This window comes from Rhineura floridana, chromosome 18, assembly GCF_030035675.1.
Source record: "Rhineura floridana isolate rRhiFlo1 chromosome 18, rRhiFlo1.hap2, whole genome shotgun sequence".
In the NCBI taxonomy this organism is placed as follows: Eukaryota; Metazoa; Chordata; class Lepidosauria; order Squamata; family Rhineuridae; genus Rhineura; species Rhineura floridana.
This window is the reverse complement of record NC_084497.1, coordinates 20,470,202-20,487,083: the sequence shown is the minus strand read 5'-3', so window position 1 is coordinate 20,487,083 and position 16,882 is coordinate 20,470,202. Positions and strand designations below refer to the sequence as shown.

General features: G+C 42.5%; 1 long non-coding RNA gene across 2 annotated transcripts in view; it reads left to right on the top strand.

Annotated features, from left to right (window-relative positions):
* The first annotated feature begins 5,051 nt into the window (after nucleotides 1-5,051).
* Nucleotides 5,052-16,882, top strand: part of LOC133372928 (uncharacterized) — a 38,233-nt gene continuing 26,402 nt past the window's right edge. For both annotated transcript variants that reach the window (XR_009759581.1, XR_009759582.1), the window contains exons 1-2: nucleotides 5,052-5,123; nucleotides 9,374-9,489. This is a non-coding gene — a long non-coding RNA (uncharacterized LOC133372928). The remainder of the gene's footprint in view (nucleotides 5,124-9,373; nucleotides 9,490-16,882) is intronic.

Sequence of the window (16,882 nt, the reverse complement as noted above, 5' to 3'; positions counted from 1 at the left end):
GTCAAGGTACCTAGTACTCATCACTGACCAGGTTGGCAGAACTGATGATAGACAAAATATGCTAGTTTCCTGAGAACTTCAGCTTTGATTTTTTAAAAATCGTTATGGTAGTGAAAATACACTTGAAAGTATTAGGACGAAATGCCCGCTAAGATCTCAGAGACCAGAAAGGAGACCTAATAAGTTTTTCAGTGGGAAGAGATGTGAGGTTCTTGTGTTGGGCATTGCTCCTTCTCACAAACCTAACAAATTGTGGGTTTTTTTTAAAAAAGCCATGTAGAATAAATATTGCAAATTAATTGGATTTGAATAATTCATACAGCCACAGAATTCAGAATATAGGAAGCTGCCTTATACCAAGTCAGAATATTTGTTTATCTAACTCAGTATTGCTTACTCTGACTGGCAGCAGCTCTCCGAGGATTCTTGCTCAGCACCTCCCAACTGGAGATGCTGAGGATAGAACATGCAACATTTTGCATGGAAAAGAATGTGCTCTCTACTACTGAGCTATGGTTTCTTCCCTAGCATACATGCCAGGTCAGACTACATGTCTATTCAGCATAGCGTTGTTTGCTCTGACTGGCAGTGGCTTTCCCATCACCTGTTCCCCTTTTGACAGGAAACGCTGGGGATTGAACTTGAGACCTTCTGCACCTCTGCTACTGAGCTACGGTCCCTCCCCAACATTTCCTGGTGCCAAAGGACACCAGAGCTGCATCTCTGCCGAGGCCAGGAACATGAGGGACAATTTGTGATGCTTCCTGGCCCAGTCAAGGTACTTTCTTCGGGGCCTCAAATGTTCAGTGTGCAAGCAACTGTAAGTTTGGCTGCATCCTCGCTTAGCAGAATTATTTGGCCTCTTTAAAAAAATGAGTGATTCCTAGATGCTCCCCCCCCCCTTTGCGTCTGGTACACGGTGACATTTTCATGCTTACGGGGCGAGATAAGGGACCTTTCCATTACTGTATTTAGACCTGTTATTGAATGCAGTGATTTCTCATTCCTTAAATGGATGAATATCTTCCCCAGGAGTCTCTCTCATTCTCTCTCTCTCCCTCTCCCTCACTCCTTTTAACGTTCATGAAGAACATTACATTTAGTTAAAACAAGGCAAATTTTGAAGAGTGTTTGAAAGCACAAGCTTTCCTTAGAAGATTTTTTCCCCTGCGCCTTTGTCTCCCGCAAGCCAAGAATCCTTGTCAGATGGAAACAACAGAACCAGAGCACAGAGAAGGTCTGAGGATGAAAATGCATTGTCCCTTCAGCGCCTGCTTTATATACATAGAAGGATTTGAAAACAGAAAGCTGCCTGGACAATGGCAGTTACTTGGAAAATGTGGAAAATTATGTTGGGGAAGAATGGCCCATGAAAAAGGGTGATTTAATGAGGTTTACATACTGAGAATAATTTTGCACCTACTGTTTTCACTGGATAGTAGGCTGGCGGTTCCAAAGATCTTTTTGAGCACGGTTTGGGGGAGGACTGTGTGCACCGACTCCCTCTGTTGAAGACCTTCACTCGCTTTTTATTCAGCCCCTGTTTACACAGTTATGTCAGTAAGCGACACGCTGTCCTCTGAAACTTAAGAAATATTAAGATCACTGTAACAAATCTGTGCTCAGGCAATCCAAAGTTTGCAATCTGTACAAATGAATGCAAACTGAGTGTATCATTCAACAATTATTTTCTGTTGTGTGCTTTTCAATTATTGCATGGAAGAGAGAATATCAACAACACCAGATTTCTTCACCCCGAATAAATGTCTTGTTTGTCCAGGAGTCTTCTTTCAACCCTGGACACACATTCAAGATCACTTAATCCAGGGATGGGGGGAACCAGACCCCCCAGATGTTGTTGACCTCCAGCTCCCATAATCTCTGACCATTGGTCATGCTGGATGGGGCCGATGAGAATTCAGAGTCCAGCAACATCTGGATGGCCACAGGTTCCCCATCTGCATTAATGGGTGAGGTGGAAATTCCAGTTAGCTCTAGTGATTGTAAGTATGGCAATGGGGAGTTACAGTTCTGTCAGGTCAAGTAAAAGGTATTATCTTTTTCTGTGTCACACATAGGAAGGGATGCCTCTTCTAAGATGGCTACTGCGGCAAATGAGAGTCAGGGTTGCAGCCAACTAAATCCTCAGAGCAGACCTGTTGAAATGAATGAACCTAAGTCATGTTCTATCACTTCATTGGGACTAGCATCGGATACAACCCTTAGTTTTCTCCCTGCAAAACCATAGTGCAAAGTTATACAGATTTAACTGATTAAAACTCATACAAGGTTTATCAACCAAGATTCCTTTACTCAAGAATCCTCTCGTATGTTTTGTTGTTCATGTGCGTACACCCCCAGATCTTAAATTTTCTTTCTGAGGTATGGGAGAATATCCACATTGTAACTGCCTGGAATCTTTAAATCTCCAAAACAATTAGAGACCACAGTTATTTTCCCTTGCCAAATAATGCTATTCCAGAGAGAGAGAGAGAGAAAAGGAAGAAATCTCCAATTTATGGGCATTGTGACTTGCCCACACTTCAGGAAGCAATGAAGTTTGGGGAAGTGTCCTTCTATGATTTAGACAGTTGTATTTAACGTTAGGACTACTAAAAGTTAGACCCATTGAAATTATAGCATGCCTTAGGCTCATTAATCCAATGGCTCTACTCTGAGTAGGATTTAGTTGAATACAACCCAAACTTTGCGAAGATTGTGATTTTGCTTCTTGTGTTATAAAGGGTGAGAGAAAAGGTGAGTTTTAGCATCCTAGCTCAGTTCAGGGATTCTGCAGTCAATAACTCCAGATTGCTATATATTTCAGCTCTAACAAACTGTAGGAGTTTGATCAGTGTGCGATTGATAACTCTTCCGCCTTCCTGACTTCTTAAATCAGTTTTGCAAAGATCCAGTTACTACCAGGATGGTCGGTTTGCAGATGATAGCGAGTGCTTTGACCCAGAGGTAAGGCTGATGGGCAACATGGGGGCGGGTTGGTGTGAACCTTTTAATAAACCTACTGTCCCACAAGGAAGGTTAAATTAGTAGGCTGTTAGCCATGATAGCTATGTTTATATTCTTTTTTGGAGGCAGGATGCCTCTGAATGCCAGTCGCTGGGAATCCCAAATGGGAAGAGTTGCTGTTCCACTCAGGCCCTGCTTTTGGGATTCCCAGAAAAGGCATCTGGTTGGCAACTGTGAGAACAGGATGCTGGACGAGATGGGCCACTGGCCTGAGCCGGCAGCCAGGCTCTTATGTTTTTAGAAATGCATAAAAAGAGAGATCTTAAAACTCTTGCCATTTTCCTTTTGTTAAGAAGAGAGGGGGCTTCCTCACTATCACCAATGCCTCCTTGTCACAAATGCTGTTCATGTGGAGATCCAGATGTTCTAGTTGTTGACTCCCTGCCTTACCTTCCACCTGCATTTGAGAGATGCTATTTAAAACAAAAATCCCTGCAGTGCACATAGAAAATGGGCATGTCAGGAGGTTGGATAAGCTGGGATCCTCCCCAGCATCTACTTTTCTATATTCAATTCCACACTGCCAGTAGGGTCTTACATGAAGAAGCTGTACAGTCCAGACACAGGTTTAGCACCTCAGTGGGAACAAAGCGTGACTCATAACATGCTGTTTTAATAAGTGGTGCAGGTTAGATAAGTTTCGTTCTCCATATCCATTTACATTTAAAACACACACACTCAACAGCATTTAAGTGTGAATTTCTCCCAGTCTACACATCTTGGTATGCAATTTTGCCTAATATACACATATTTGCAAAGCAATTTCCCTGTATATGGTGCATTTTCACTTCACTGATTTTTATGCACAGTTTGACCTAGTGTATGTATTTTTTGTATGTGTTACTCAGCTGGAGACCTACATTGCAAAATTCGGAGAAGTGTGAGTTTCAAATAATTGCTGTGTTTTGGTTCTCATATTGGGTCGGAAAGTGCAAATTGGGTAGGTTAGCCCATAAATGTGAACAGAATCAAATTTCTTCCTTATGTGGTGTGCTAGATCTGCCACACTGGGGGGCCCTCCTGCTTATTCTGCTGAAGCGAGGCCCCCCAAGAAATTCTGTGACCTTGCTAGAACAGACCGAGGATTCTGTTCCCAAGAGATGCCATCCAGGTGCTTTCAAGAAGCCCCCCAAATCTGGCGTTCAGGAATACAAGTACTTTTGAACATACAGATCCCATTTAGCGAACACAGCTCATGGTTACCCTAGGAAAGCAGCCCCTGAACTCTTCTCAACCTCTAGTTTGTTTACATGGGGCGAATTAGTTAACAACAAGCAAATTGACCCTGGTTAGGAGCCAGGGACGTTTCAATTTCTTGTCTCTCCATCCTGAGATAATTTTTCATGTAAACCACAAAGGTCCCAAGATATATCATTGTAAAGAGATAGGTAAGAAGCTGCCTTAATGCCAGGTCAGGCTATGTGTCTGGGAAAGGGCCATATGTAGCTCAGTGGCAGAGCATCTGTCGTGCATGCAAAAGGTCTCAGGTTGAATCTCCGGCACCATCAAGTAGGGCTAGGAATGTCTCCTGCCTGAAATCCTGGAGAGCGACTGCCAGTGCTGAGCCAGTATTGAGCTAGAAGGACTGCAATGGTCTGACTCAATATAAAGCAGCTTCCTAATCTCCTAGGAAGAGAGACCCTATGGCACTCCAACTCCCATAATCCCTGACCATCAGCCATGCTGGCTAGGGCTGATGGGATCTAAAGTCCAGCAACATTCAGAGGGCCACAGATTCCCCGTATTTGGTCTATTCTGTTTGGCAGTGGTTTTTCTGTAGGATCAGACAGGTATGCTACCAGGTCAGCCAAGTGCAGGTGTTCTTGCAACACTGATGAGAAAAACCACAAGGTGGAATTCTCCCTTCTTCCTGCACAACTTTTAAAGATACAGAAGACCTCTTGGTTGCCAGGCCTGGCCTCCAAGAGGTCTTCTGTATCTTTAAAAGTTGTGCAGGGGGAAGGGAGAATTCCACCTTGTGGTTTTTCTCATTATAGCCCTGCAAGAACACCTGCACTTGGCTGACTTTCTCTTCTCCTGAAGATACAGGATCAGTCTCAGGCCAAGAACCTGGCAACCCTATCTACATCTGAGCTGTGAGTGCTGCCCTAAATGCATGTTTGTGAATTATTCTAGATGGACTGATCTGCAAATACCCATAGAGTCTTTCTCATTGAACCAGTAGAGACTTTGCTGGGCCTATTTCTGTAAATTGTATAAGGCACAAAGGCCTGGTCTGGCTTCCCCTGCCCAATTTTATCATGACAATAAGCCTGTGAGATAGGTTAGGTTGAGGGACAGTGACTGGCTTAAGATTACCCAAGAAGGTTTATGGCTATATGGGAGTTTAAATCTGGGTCTCCTCAGGCCTAGTCCAGCGCTCTAACCGCTACACCATACAGTTTTTTGGGTTTCATTTGTGTAAACCACTTTGAAGTGCAGCATAGCAACAACAACAACTTCTTTGAAGGGCTCTGTTGTGCTTCCTAACATCATTGATAGTTCTTTTAGTATGGGTGACCAGGAGCTCTTGAATATTTCACTCCCTAAGTATGTGTTATCATAGTTCAGGTTTTATAAATTGTGAGGTGTGCTTTGGAAATTATGAGATTCTTTATGCCAAACATTGAGTGTCTTGTGTTCGCCTGGGAGTTTATGAGGGCCTTTGGCTGCTGTGGCTGCTGATTGTTGTTTTGAAGTTTGGTTCTGTCCACAAACAGAGCTACGTACTTGATGGTTTTCAAAAACATATAAACAAATGAAACAGAGGGACTTGGACTACAAATTGTGGATTTCAGGCTTTGCAAGAAAAAGGGGCCATATGTAGTTCATGTTGTTTATCTAACTCCAGACTTAAGGGTTTCTTTTTTAAAAGCTGTAATGTCCAAAGATAATAAATACCCCTCCTGTCTGACATTTGTCCCATCAGAAAGTCAGCTGCATGGTTTCAGTGCCTAAATTCTTATAAAATAGGAGTCATCATTTAGCTCTTGGGCTTGATAGGAGGGTGAACATCGTCAAGCAGGGATGGGAAACAACATCCAGATATTGTCGGATTCCAGCTTCCGTCAGACCCAGGAGTCAGCATGGCCCCTGGTCAGGGATTATGATGGGAGTTGGAGTCCAAAAGTAACTGGTGAGCCACAGGTTTCCCAACCCTGCCATTAAGATTATACTGTATGTTACAAATGAAGAGGGGGAAAGCCATGTTTAAAAATGATCGTTGCAGCAGCCCTGCCAAGTGCTTGCTTCTTTTCTCTTTTCATTGACCAAAAACCATGTCACAAACTAGCAAAAATTCACTACAAAGCAAAGTCCTTTTGGACAGGGCTCAGTGGCAGAGCATCCGCTTTGCTTGCTGAAGATTCCAGGTTCAACCCTTGACACTGCAGGTAAGGCCGGGACTGTCTCCTGCCTGAAACCCTAGAGAGCTGCTGCCCATCAGTGTAGACAGTGCTGAGCTAGATGGACCAATGGTCTGCCTCGGGGTAAGGCAGCTTCCTATGTTCCTATGAAACAGCTTGATGGCCAGTTTCTACAATCAGCTGATTCTGCCAGGAACACATTTCTACCTAGGCTGGGTTGTACAACTATGTATTTATTTGTGTGGCCCAGCTGGCCCAACCATTAGGCACAGCCTGACAGCTGCCTCAGATGGAAGATGTTGGGGCTGGGCAGTGGCAGTGAAATGTTGGGAGTTTTGTGCGCCACGCGGCCTAGTTTGCTGCCATCGCTTGTGGTGGGGAACTCTGTCTTGTTGCCCATGTTGAACTAAAAGTTGCCCACCAGGCTCCATCTGCATTTTACATTTCAAGCACTGCATTACCACTTTTAAAGAGTCATGGCTTCCCACATAGAATCCTGGGAACTGTAGTTTGTTAAGGATGCTGAGAGTTAGGAGGAGACCCCCCATTCTCCTAACAACTACATTTCCCAGAGTTCCCTGGGAAGTGGGATTGACTGTTAAACTGGCTCTCTGAGGGGAATCTGGGTCATTTAAACGGACTTCGAATGTGTGTTGTGGTTGCAACCTATTTAAAAGTACTGCTCCTGTGTGTGTGTGTGAAATTTCCCACTACAGGTGCAACAAAATGAACCCTGACAGAAATTAAGTAGCAGAAGACACAATTTGGTGGTGGTGGTGGTGGTGGGGAATAATATACAATACGACACGCAGGGGGCAAGGGTAATTGCCTGTGTAATAATGGGAATCCTGAATTATATGTGATCTGCAGTGTGTCTCCTCAGCTGAAGGGAACGAACACATACACATCTCATCCCTCACTAAAGGGAGCAAACAGTAACCTAATAAAGGCAGGCAGTTGGACTGAAGGGGAAAATCAGCTCTTTAGAGCAGGAGGGTGGGTGGGTGAGGGGAAAAAAGCTTCCTTTCATTAGAAAAATAATATATTTCATCCAAATAAGGTAAAAATATTTGAAATGGGGCAGAAGTGAGCACCAAGCAGCCCTTTCTAGAAAAGGAGATTTCTCTAACTCTCAGCAACCACGTTATTTTTGTAGTTTTTGTAGCTTGTCTTTGGGGACAAGAAATCTACACACACACACACACAAACACACTTTGCAGGGTTATGGGTAACGGTTAGGATTTTTGAGATAATCTTTCTCTTTTCTCACTCTGTTTTTTAAAAATCAAGTTTCACCCCCTTGCTCCTGTCAGGAACGTTTGGAGGTTCAATCACAAAAATAATCATTATCTCTCTGACTAATGCATCTATCTGGATCAGTTAGTTACAGTATATGTGTATGTTATGATTTTGGGGAAAGGAAAAACATTCCTTACATCAGGCAACCAGTGAAGAGAATTGTGTAGTGTACACTTCTTTAGAGGGTTATTAATCAGGATGGTGTCACAGATGCTAAAAATGGAGGCTAACTTTCATTATATACATTTTAAGGAGGGAGGTACACTATGATTTTTTTTAAATAAGGGCTTTCTTTACATGCAGCAAACAGTGAAGTGCATTAAGTACTCCTTCAGTCAGATATTCAAGATGGCGTCACATCTGCTAAAAATGGAGGCTTCTCCTGCTTGCTGCCTCATGGGGTGGTCTGCAGGAAGAGCATGGAGCTCTGAGGAGGACTGATGTTTTTTCCTAAGAAAAAGAAGTTTAGAGTTATTTTTTCTTTATAAGTCCTTTTTACCCAGGCAGATGCAAAGCTCTCAATCCTGTGGGTTCAAGATTGATGGCAATATCAATAGCTCCCTTTTCCTCTGGGAAGACTGTTTCCCTTTTCTGAAGTAGCTTTCTGAGGTAATTTGCCACAGTTTGAGGATGTACCTTGGATTTCATACCAGTGTCATATGTTTGTGTGTTTAAACTTTTTTTTAAAACAAACCACTGACTCCCAGGGTCTGTTCATGGGGTTGTTTGGGATCAGTGGAAAAGTGAGGCAGCTATATTGATTTGCTCTGAAATTATTGTCAGTGTAGTAAATAGGGTTTTTACCTGTCCTGAACATCGGGTTCCAGCCTTGGAAGGTGTGAAGTAGAATAAAGAGCCCTGTTCATCCTAGAACTCAATTTTATTATTGGGGCTCTGTGAAGAAAAACCTCTAGGCACGTGCAAAGTGCACTTATACCTTTTATAAAAGGCCAGGTCTTCCACATTATGTTTTATGGCACTTTTTAATTTTCATCACCAAGTAACCACAACCAGACGTCACACATCTCGAGCTAAGGGAGGGGTACCAGGTTGTATGTTTCCCTGGCATGTATAAACCTTGGCACATTGCTTCTTGGAATTTAAACATATTGCTGTGGGTGCAGCTTCTTGTTTATTGTGTGTGTATACGTGAGAATAACTGCTGGCTGTTATATCTTCAAAAGCAGAGAAGCCGTTTGCTCCTTTGTTCCAGAATGCCTTGCTGCAACTAATTTTTCCCCCCAGCTTGCATGGTCTGTAACCAAACTGATTTTTTATAGCATCTTTTTGCCATCATTACAGACTATTGCAAGCAGGGTTTTTTTTCATGTCCTGCAATGTTTTCCCCCTCCCACCCCGACCCCAGCATTTTGTGGGCTTTTAAACATCTACCCTCCCTGATGAAGAGTGCTGTTGAACTCGAAACCTTGCTTGCTACATTGTGATACTTTAGTTGAGATAGGTGAATCTGACCATTCCAGTTTCTCATTTTTCCAGTTTTAAGTTCAGTCTGCAATTTTAAAAAATCATGAGACCAGTGTTTTAGGGCAAATTTCTCCTAATATAAACATGTTTGTATGCAATTTTTGCCTAATATACACAATTTTGCAAAAGCAATTTTCCCTGTGATGCATGATTTTCACTAATATGTGCATTTTTATGCAAACTTTACCCTGATATAGGCATTTTTGGGGCACATTACTTGTCTGGAGAAAAGTATTGCAAAATTTGGAGAAGTGCAAATTTTGAAGAATGGCTACGCTTCTGTTTGCGTATTGTTTTGGAATGTGAGAGTAAGGTAGGTTCACCTTTAAACGCAAAATGAATCAAATTTCTCCTCCAGCCTTAGTCCCAGCTAATATTACTGTTGCTCAAATGTGAGTAACAACCCCACCTTGATTTTAGTTCATATTAGACTGGGAGATAACCAGGGCTGTGGAGTCGGTATGCCAAACCTTCGACTCCGACTCCTCTATTTTTCTACTGTCTGACTCCTTCAAAAATGGCAAATGTATATTAACTAGTAATAACAAATTTACTGTAGTAAAATGGTAGCACAAGGCATTTCATCACCATCACGTGAATCATCAGGCTGGATTGATAGAACATAAAATATATTTATTTGATTAAAATTTCTGAACAAGAAAACTTTCCTAAATTCCCTTTCTACCGACTCCACCCAAAATTGCTTCTGACTCCACGACTCTGACTCCACAGCCCTGCAGATAACTGAGAGGAGTTGTGAAAAGAAATCGGTGGGGTGTGTGTGTGTGTGTGTGTGATTACACACGCACACTCACATATGTTAAGGGGAATGTAAGTTGAGTTGTTAATGTGCATAACAACTGACCATCGTGCACATTTACCAGGCCTCATGGGGAATGTGCACATAATCCTTCCATAAAGAGGGAATTGTGCATGTTTCCTGGTAGATACAGATAATCTCCAACAGGCCTTGGGAAATGTGCATATATTGACTGAATTTCATTGATTGTCACATTACAGAAAACAATTTTAATGTATATCCCCCAACTTTGCATTGTATTTGTTTTGTTATGATTAAGCACGCCCGCACAGAAACATATATGTATAGCACGTGTGTGTGTGTGTGTACGCACAGAGAGAAGGGGCAAATGCATTTCTTTGGATGGAGATTTGGCACTTCATTGCACTAGCTAAATTTCTAAAAGAGAGAGAATGCTCTATTTCACATTAGTTTCTATCTTAAATGGGCTTTCTCTGAAAGAACTCCCATCTGAATCAATAGGACTGAATGTTAAAGGACGCCTGCTCAGGATGGCCATAAGGTTGCCATCCTGAATATGAATGTGCATATGGTTTCTTCTTCTAGTAATTACAGAGATCCAGCAATCAGAAGCAGCAAGGTGTGGGGGGTGGCGGTGGCGGGGAGACACAGAGTCACTTGATGGCAGAGCAAACTGGCTCCCCACACTCACATACAGTGCTGGGGCTACCACATGCAAAAAAATGGCCTTATTTGGGGGTGGGGCTTTGAATTTGGTCTTCTAAAGTAAGGGGTGTCTCTAACTGGGGGGTGTTATATTGAAGTGCTGCTTTTGGAGAAGTCAAGAAACAGTCATGGCTGTGAAGTGGGGGGTGGGTGGGAAGGGAAGGGAGAGACTCCTTAGTTGGCCTGTCAGATAAATCTTCTGCTGTTTACTTAAATCTTCAGCATTTCTTCAGTTTGTTTGTTTAAAAAAAATCCCTGCCAAAAAGGAGGAAAAGACGTCCTTGTTCATTCTTGTGGCCTTGGATTCAAGGACAATTGCATGGCATGGGGAGTCCTCCATTCCCCACTCTGGTTCTCAGGTGTACTCTCTCTCTCACTCTCTCTCTCTCTCTGTATAATTGTTTATATGTATTTGAAATCTCCTTACAGGAAAGGAGAAGCTATTTCTTTCTCCACATAGAAAACTCTTCCAAAATGTATGTAAGTGTTAATGTGATGGTTCCTACACTTATTTTTGAATGCCAAGAACTAATGCTTTTGACCACGTACAGAAGGCTTCCTGCCTCCAACCACAATTAGATGACAAAAGGCTTGATTGAGCCTCCAGTACTTACACTGGGTACATACACATCATACATTTAAAGCATATGACTTCCCTCAAAGGATCCTGGGAACTGTAGTTTGCCCTCCACAGAGCTGCAATTCCCAACACCCTTAACAAACTACAGTTCACAGGATTCTTTGGGGAAGTTATATCTTTTGGGTGTGCTTTAAATGCGTGTATGCAGCCACTACTGGGAACAACTGCAATTGTTAGGAACTAGTGCTTGCTGTTCTGAGTTGGGAGTTCACTGAACTTGTCTGCTTAATTTTGATTTATTATATTTACTTAAAATATATTTACCCCACCTTTTGACTGTAGGGTCCTAAGACAGCTTACAACACATCACAATCAGTGATGTGGGATGGGAAGTTTTCCACTACTATATTTTTCTACGTGGCACAACGTTCTGCTTCTGAAGATGCTGCTTCATAAAATGAATTAGTAACATAGATACTGGGTTCACAATTCCAGTCAAACTTGGGCAGTTCCAAAGTCGTAATTAACTGCCCCCACCGGTGATTATCCCTAGGAAGTTTGTCTGCCTGTCTGTCTGTCTATAACTGAAATGGGTTTTCTGGGGGGAAATTGAAATTAGGGCAATTAATTTGCTTTGGGGGGAAAATCAGTTTGCATTTGGTTAAAAATCTGATGCCCTAGAGAGTGATCTGATTTAGCATGTTCATTTTCCTTGTATTTAGTAAACAAAGCAAAAAAACTTTGAAACTGCCAAGCTTGCAGCATACTGCATTTGCAATTGGCATCCATGCATTGTAGCTAATGAACTTAAAAACTTGAAATTTTCTACCTAAAATTATAACTCTGGGAAAAATGCAGAATTTTTACACCCTGTATCCTCTCTATCTCTGTCTGTCTATCCTTTTATTTTTCTCTACCTCTCTGCACAGGCTAGTTTTAAGAAACAAAATTCTTAAAACTTATACAACATAAAAGGAAGGTATGCTATTGAGCTGTTACTTTTTAAAAATATCAACATGTATTCCAATAAAAATAATGTACATGTAAACCTTTGAAATAGTTTGAATGTAACATTGAAACCACATTAAGAGTGATGTTTTGAACAACTCACCTTCCCCAGCCAAATCAAATGTTTTAGTTCAACTACTGTTACATTATTTTAAAAAGTGTTTGTGATATTTTTAATGCAGCATGTCAGATTCACATAATGTACATTATGTTTACTACAAGTTTAACAAAATGCTAAGTGAAGCGTACTGCAGAGGTCTCAGGCTCCCTGGCTAAGCAGGCGAGAGGCTGGTCAGTGTTTGGATAGGCGACTGCCTGGGATGCTCACATCTGTTGCTTTTAAGCTCCTGCTTAGACCAAAAGCACGGGTGTTTATTTTTATTTTACTGATATTTATACACTGTTTTCCAGCCAATATTGGTTTCCAAAGTGGCTTATAATTAAAATCCAATACAAAGGGACAATATGTCTGGCAGTCTCTCCTGAGCCACGGTGGTTAATGACTTTATAGTGTAGCTTCTAGACTCTTCCATCCAGAGGGATGGGACTGCAGCTGAACTGGTGAGGAGTAGAATAACTTGATGGTGAAGATATGAGCCCTCCTGTAGCTCTGCAGAATCTCTTGGATCCAACAGCTTGTATACCCAGGCCACTATGCTCTGCAGGTGAGGGCCTCCTGCAGATACGATCTTCTCAGGAGGTCCATTCCGCACAACATAGGAAGCAGACCTTTAGTGTTGTGGCACCAACCCTTTGGAATTCCCTCCCCTTAAATATTAGACAGGTGCTATCTCTGTTATCTTTTCGGTGCCTACTGAAGACCTTCCTCTTTCAACAAGACTTTTAAGTTGAGACCTTATCCCAGTTTGCGTCTGTGTTGGAATTGCTTTGAGATGTTTTTAAAGCTTTTTTAAAAAAAGATGTTTTAGATATGTTTTGTTTTAATATATACATTAATGTCTGTTTTTCTGATGTTTTAGAGTGTTTTGGTGTTTTTGTTTGCTACCCTGGGCTCCTTCTGGAAGAGCAGGATATATATGTAATGAATAACAACAACAATAGCAGCTGGTAAAGGCAATATATACTTTTAACTAAGCAGATCAGGGCTGGTGTTGAGGGGGTTGTCATTATCAGGCATCTACTATGGCCCATGTTCCATTTGGGAGGCTTACTGCCAATGCCCCCCCCCAGTCCCTTCTGCTTCTCTCATTGGCTGTTCTTCCCCTTTCAGAGTGAGCAGCGAGGTAACATAGCCTCCACGTGCCTTGCCCCAAAGAGGAGACACAAGCCAGTGGGCAGAGGTAGTGGTGAGGAGGAGATGGACGTTCTCGGGGAGGGGAGTTTCACTGATAGCATTTTCCCTGAGGGCCTCCTAAAATGTTGGAACAGGCATTGAAATGGAACCCCAATAGATAAAAGTAGTTGAATTTTAAAAATCGTTACAGAAAAACCAATCAGTAAAATGCACTTAAACAGTAATCTTACATTTGGTTACCTGGGAATCAGCCAGGTAGGCATATATAGGATCGCACTGTTAATGTCATATTCAAACAAATCCAAAACTTTACTTGGAATTTTTTTAATGGGAATTCCTGTAAATATTTAAAGGCACGTCAGCTCAACAGCATACACTTCCTTTACATTATTTCGATTTTAGGGGTGTGTATGTGGAAAGAAAGGCACTTGGAAACTGTTTTAACATACTAATTTGAGCATTTCTGAAGAGCTGTGTGCATGAATATGTGCTTCCTAAGCAAAGTCATCTGGGGGAAAAAATCAACTTTGATTTCAGAATTAACAAGTATATCCATTCCAGTTTCCCAAACTGATTTGTATCTTCTTAATTCATCATTAATTTTTATGAAACAATGCATTTCTAATAGTGGAATGCTTTTTATGGAAATATATAGTATTGTGCAAATGTCAGCAGAAACATTTGCTCCCCGTGTCTCTGAATGGGGCAGCACCCTCCTCCGATGACAGAAAGTGGGTCATGTGCTCTTAATGCAAAGCAGACCCGCAGATTTGCTCTCTTCCAGAAGAGGCAGTCCCAGAAGAGGGGACTCCTACAGAAACTCAGCAGGTCAGTCTCAATGCCTGGTAGGCCTTGCATGGTAGGCCTTGCATGGTCCTCCACAAGTGTATACTTTCTGGGGTGTAAGAACAAAGTTGTATAGTGGCTAGAGTGTTGGATTAGGACTGCTGGTGGGCAGGGTTCAAATTCCTACCGGGCCATAAATCTCACTGGGTGGACATTGGGCCAGCCACACTCTGTCAGCATAACCTGCCTCATGGGGTGGTTGTGAGGATAAAATACAGGAGTGGGGAGGGAGTAACGTGCTGCATTGAGGAATAGTGGAATATAAATGTAGTAAATCAACTTAAATTGTGCCTCCAGTTTTAATCCAGGAGGGGGAAATGTTTTTTTCCTTCCTCAGTCAGAAGTTTGGGAAACGTCAGTAGTGGCTCCCTTTGTGTGAAATCCTGAAAATTAATTAAAATATTTTCTAGGAGTGGCTCTATTCAAAGTGGGAGATATTGGCAAGCTTTTCTTTATCCCCCTGTGCCCCACCAATTCTTAAGTGGATCTGATTTCCTAGCCAAGAGCAGACTAAAGTCTCAAAGACTCTTCTTGCGTGGAGCCTGCAGGCGTGGCTCACTTCTTCCCAAGAAGTTGCAAAACCCTTGCATTTGCCTCAGATTGGGTGTAGGAGATGCAGTTGGTGCCAAAAGGATGGCTCTGCCAAGCAAAGTGTGGCGGAGTGTCTCTCGGGTCATGCTAGCTGGAGTGCCATGTGCCTTTAAGGTGTGGCTGGGAGCCACCCTGTTCTGTACGAGCTTTTGCATCCCTATGCTTGCTTGCTGCTATCTCTTGGCTTGGGCAGGTAACTGGCGAGAAACTGAATTGAAAAATTCCTACCAGGAAAAAAAAGGGGGGTGGGAGAGAGAAAATGTGTCTCTATGGTGTTCTTCTCTCCCATACACATACCGTTTCAAATTCCAGAAAAGAGCCAGAAATGTGAAATTGCTGGGGAATTGCTTGAGGAATGAGATGCACAGTGACTACATCAGGAGGAATGTGTGGTGTCAGTTAATTTTAAGCCTCAGATTCGCTCCCCTCCCCCCACTTTTCTAAAATGATACCTTGTCATTAGCACTGTGAAGTTTAATTGATCCACAATGAAATCCTGGGTGCACGATTACTCAGAAGCGAGTCCTACTGAATTTGATTAGACTGCCTTCCATGTAAATGTGAATAGGGTTGCAGTCTTAATCAGTAGGATTCATTTATTATTATTACTACTACTACTAGTACTATTACAAAACCCCTTTTAATAAACTAAAAAGGTCCCAGCTACTTCTAAGATGATGCTTGCCATCTCCTGTTTTTATAAGAGGCACTCCCCTTTTTTTCTCATACCGCAGCCTTCTTCAATGTGGCACCCTCCAGATGGTTTGGACTAAAACCTCAGTGGCTGGGGCAGATGGAAATTCTAGTCCAAAACATCTGGGGAGCATCTCGTTGAGGAAGGTTGTGACACACGAAGGGGTGCCTCTTCCAAGCAGATGCCTATTGTTCTTTGATGCATGATTGCATCCTCTTAAAAATGGAGAGAATGCTGTTGTCTTGACCCACCGGTGTGAGGTTTTTTATCCATATGCTTATTTATGCAAATACAGTTGACTAATATTTGTATTATTAATTAACTGAGATTTTTAAAATTAATTCATGGGCATCTCACTTTTTAATTTAAACTTTGATCTACCATATATCTCCGTGACCAGGGGACACTCTTTTTCTTTTCATTTTGGTCATCGGCGGGTCATGACACACAGAGACAGGACAGTTTTGTTTGGATACAATTATTGTGGCTGCAGAGGGGGCTGTCTTCCAGTCACAGAGATATGAAAAGTGGTAGGCTGAAGCTTATTTTGGGATTCTGCTGACCTGGGATCCTACTGGAGAAAGGGCGGGGTATAAATCTAATAAATAAATAAATAAACATGTTAGTTCTAAGTTTTCCTCCCCTCTTCCATTTTTGCGGTCTATTAATGGGGCTGTGAATGGAGAGGGGTTTTTCACTTGGCCCAAAATGTCATTAGCAGCCTTCCTCAAGCTGATGCCCTCTAGCTAATGTTGCATTCCACGCTCATAATCCCTGACCATTCGCTGTAGTAGCTACCACCTTGCTGAAGCTAAGCAGGTCTGGGTCTGGTCAGTGCCTGGATGGATGGCCACCTAGGAGCCGCACATGTGGGCCACCCTGGATTCCATGGTGAAAGAAAGGCAGGGTACAAATGTAATAACACAGGCCCCACTTCTCTGGTTTAGCACAGCAGATGAGCCAGCCTTAGCAAGCAACAAACTGGATGGAATCATGCGGTCCCTGGAAAATAATGATGAAAGCCCCGGCAAAGTGCTATAAGCTATGGTCCTGCCCAACACCAGCTACAACTTGCAAAGTATTTGCAGGCAGCTAAGCCCCTTTCAGTTGTAAAATTACACAGAACGTCTTGCAGCAGTCCAGAGACCCATCACCCCCCCACACACACACACACTCTTCTGCAGTTCCCAAAGCGTGTGGCACTGTGCAAACAGGACATAGGCTCTTGGCCAAATCAGCTCCAGCC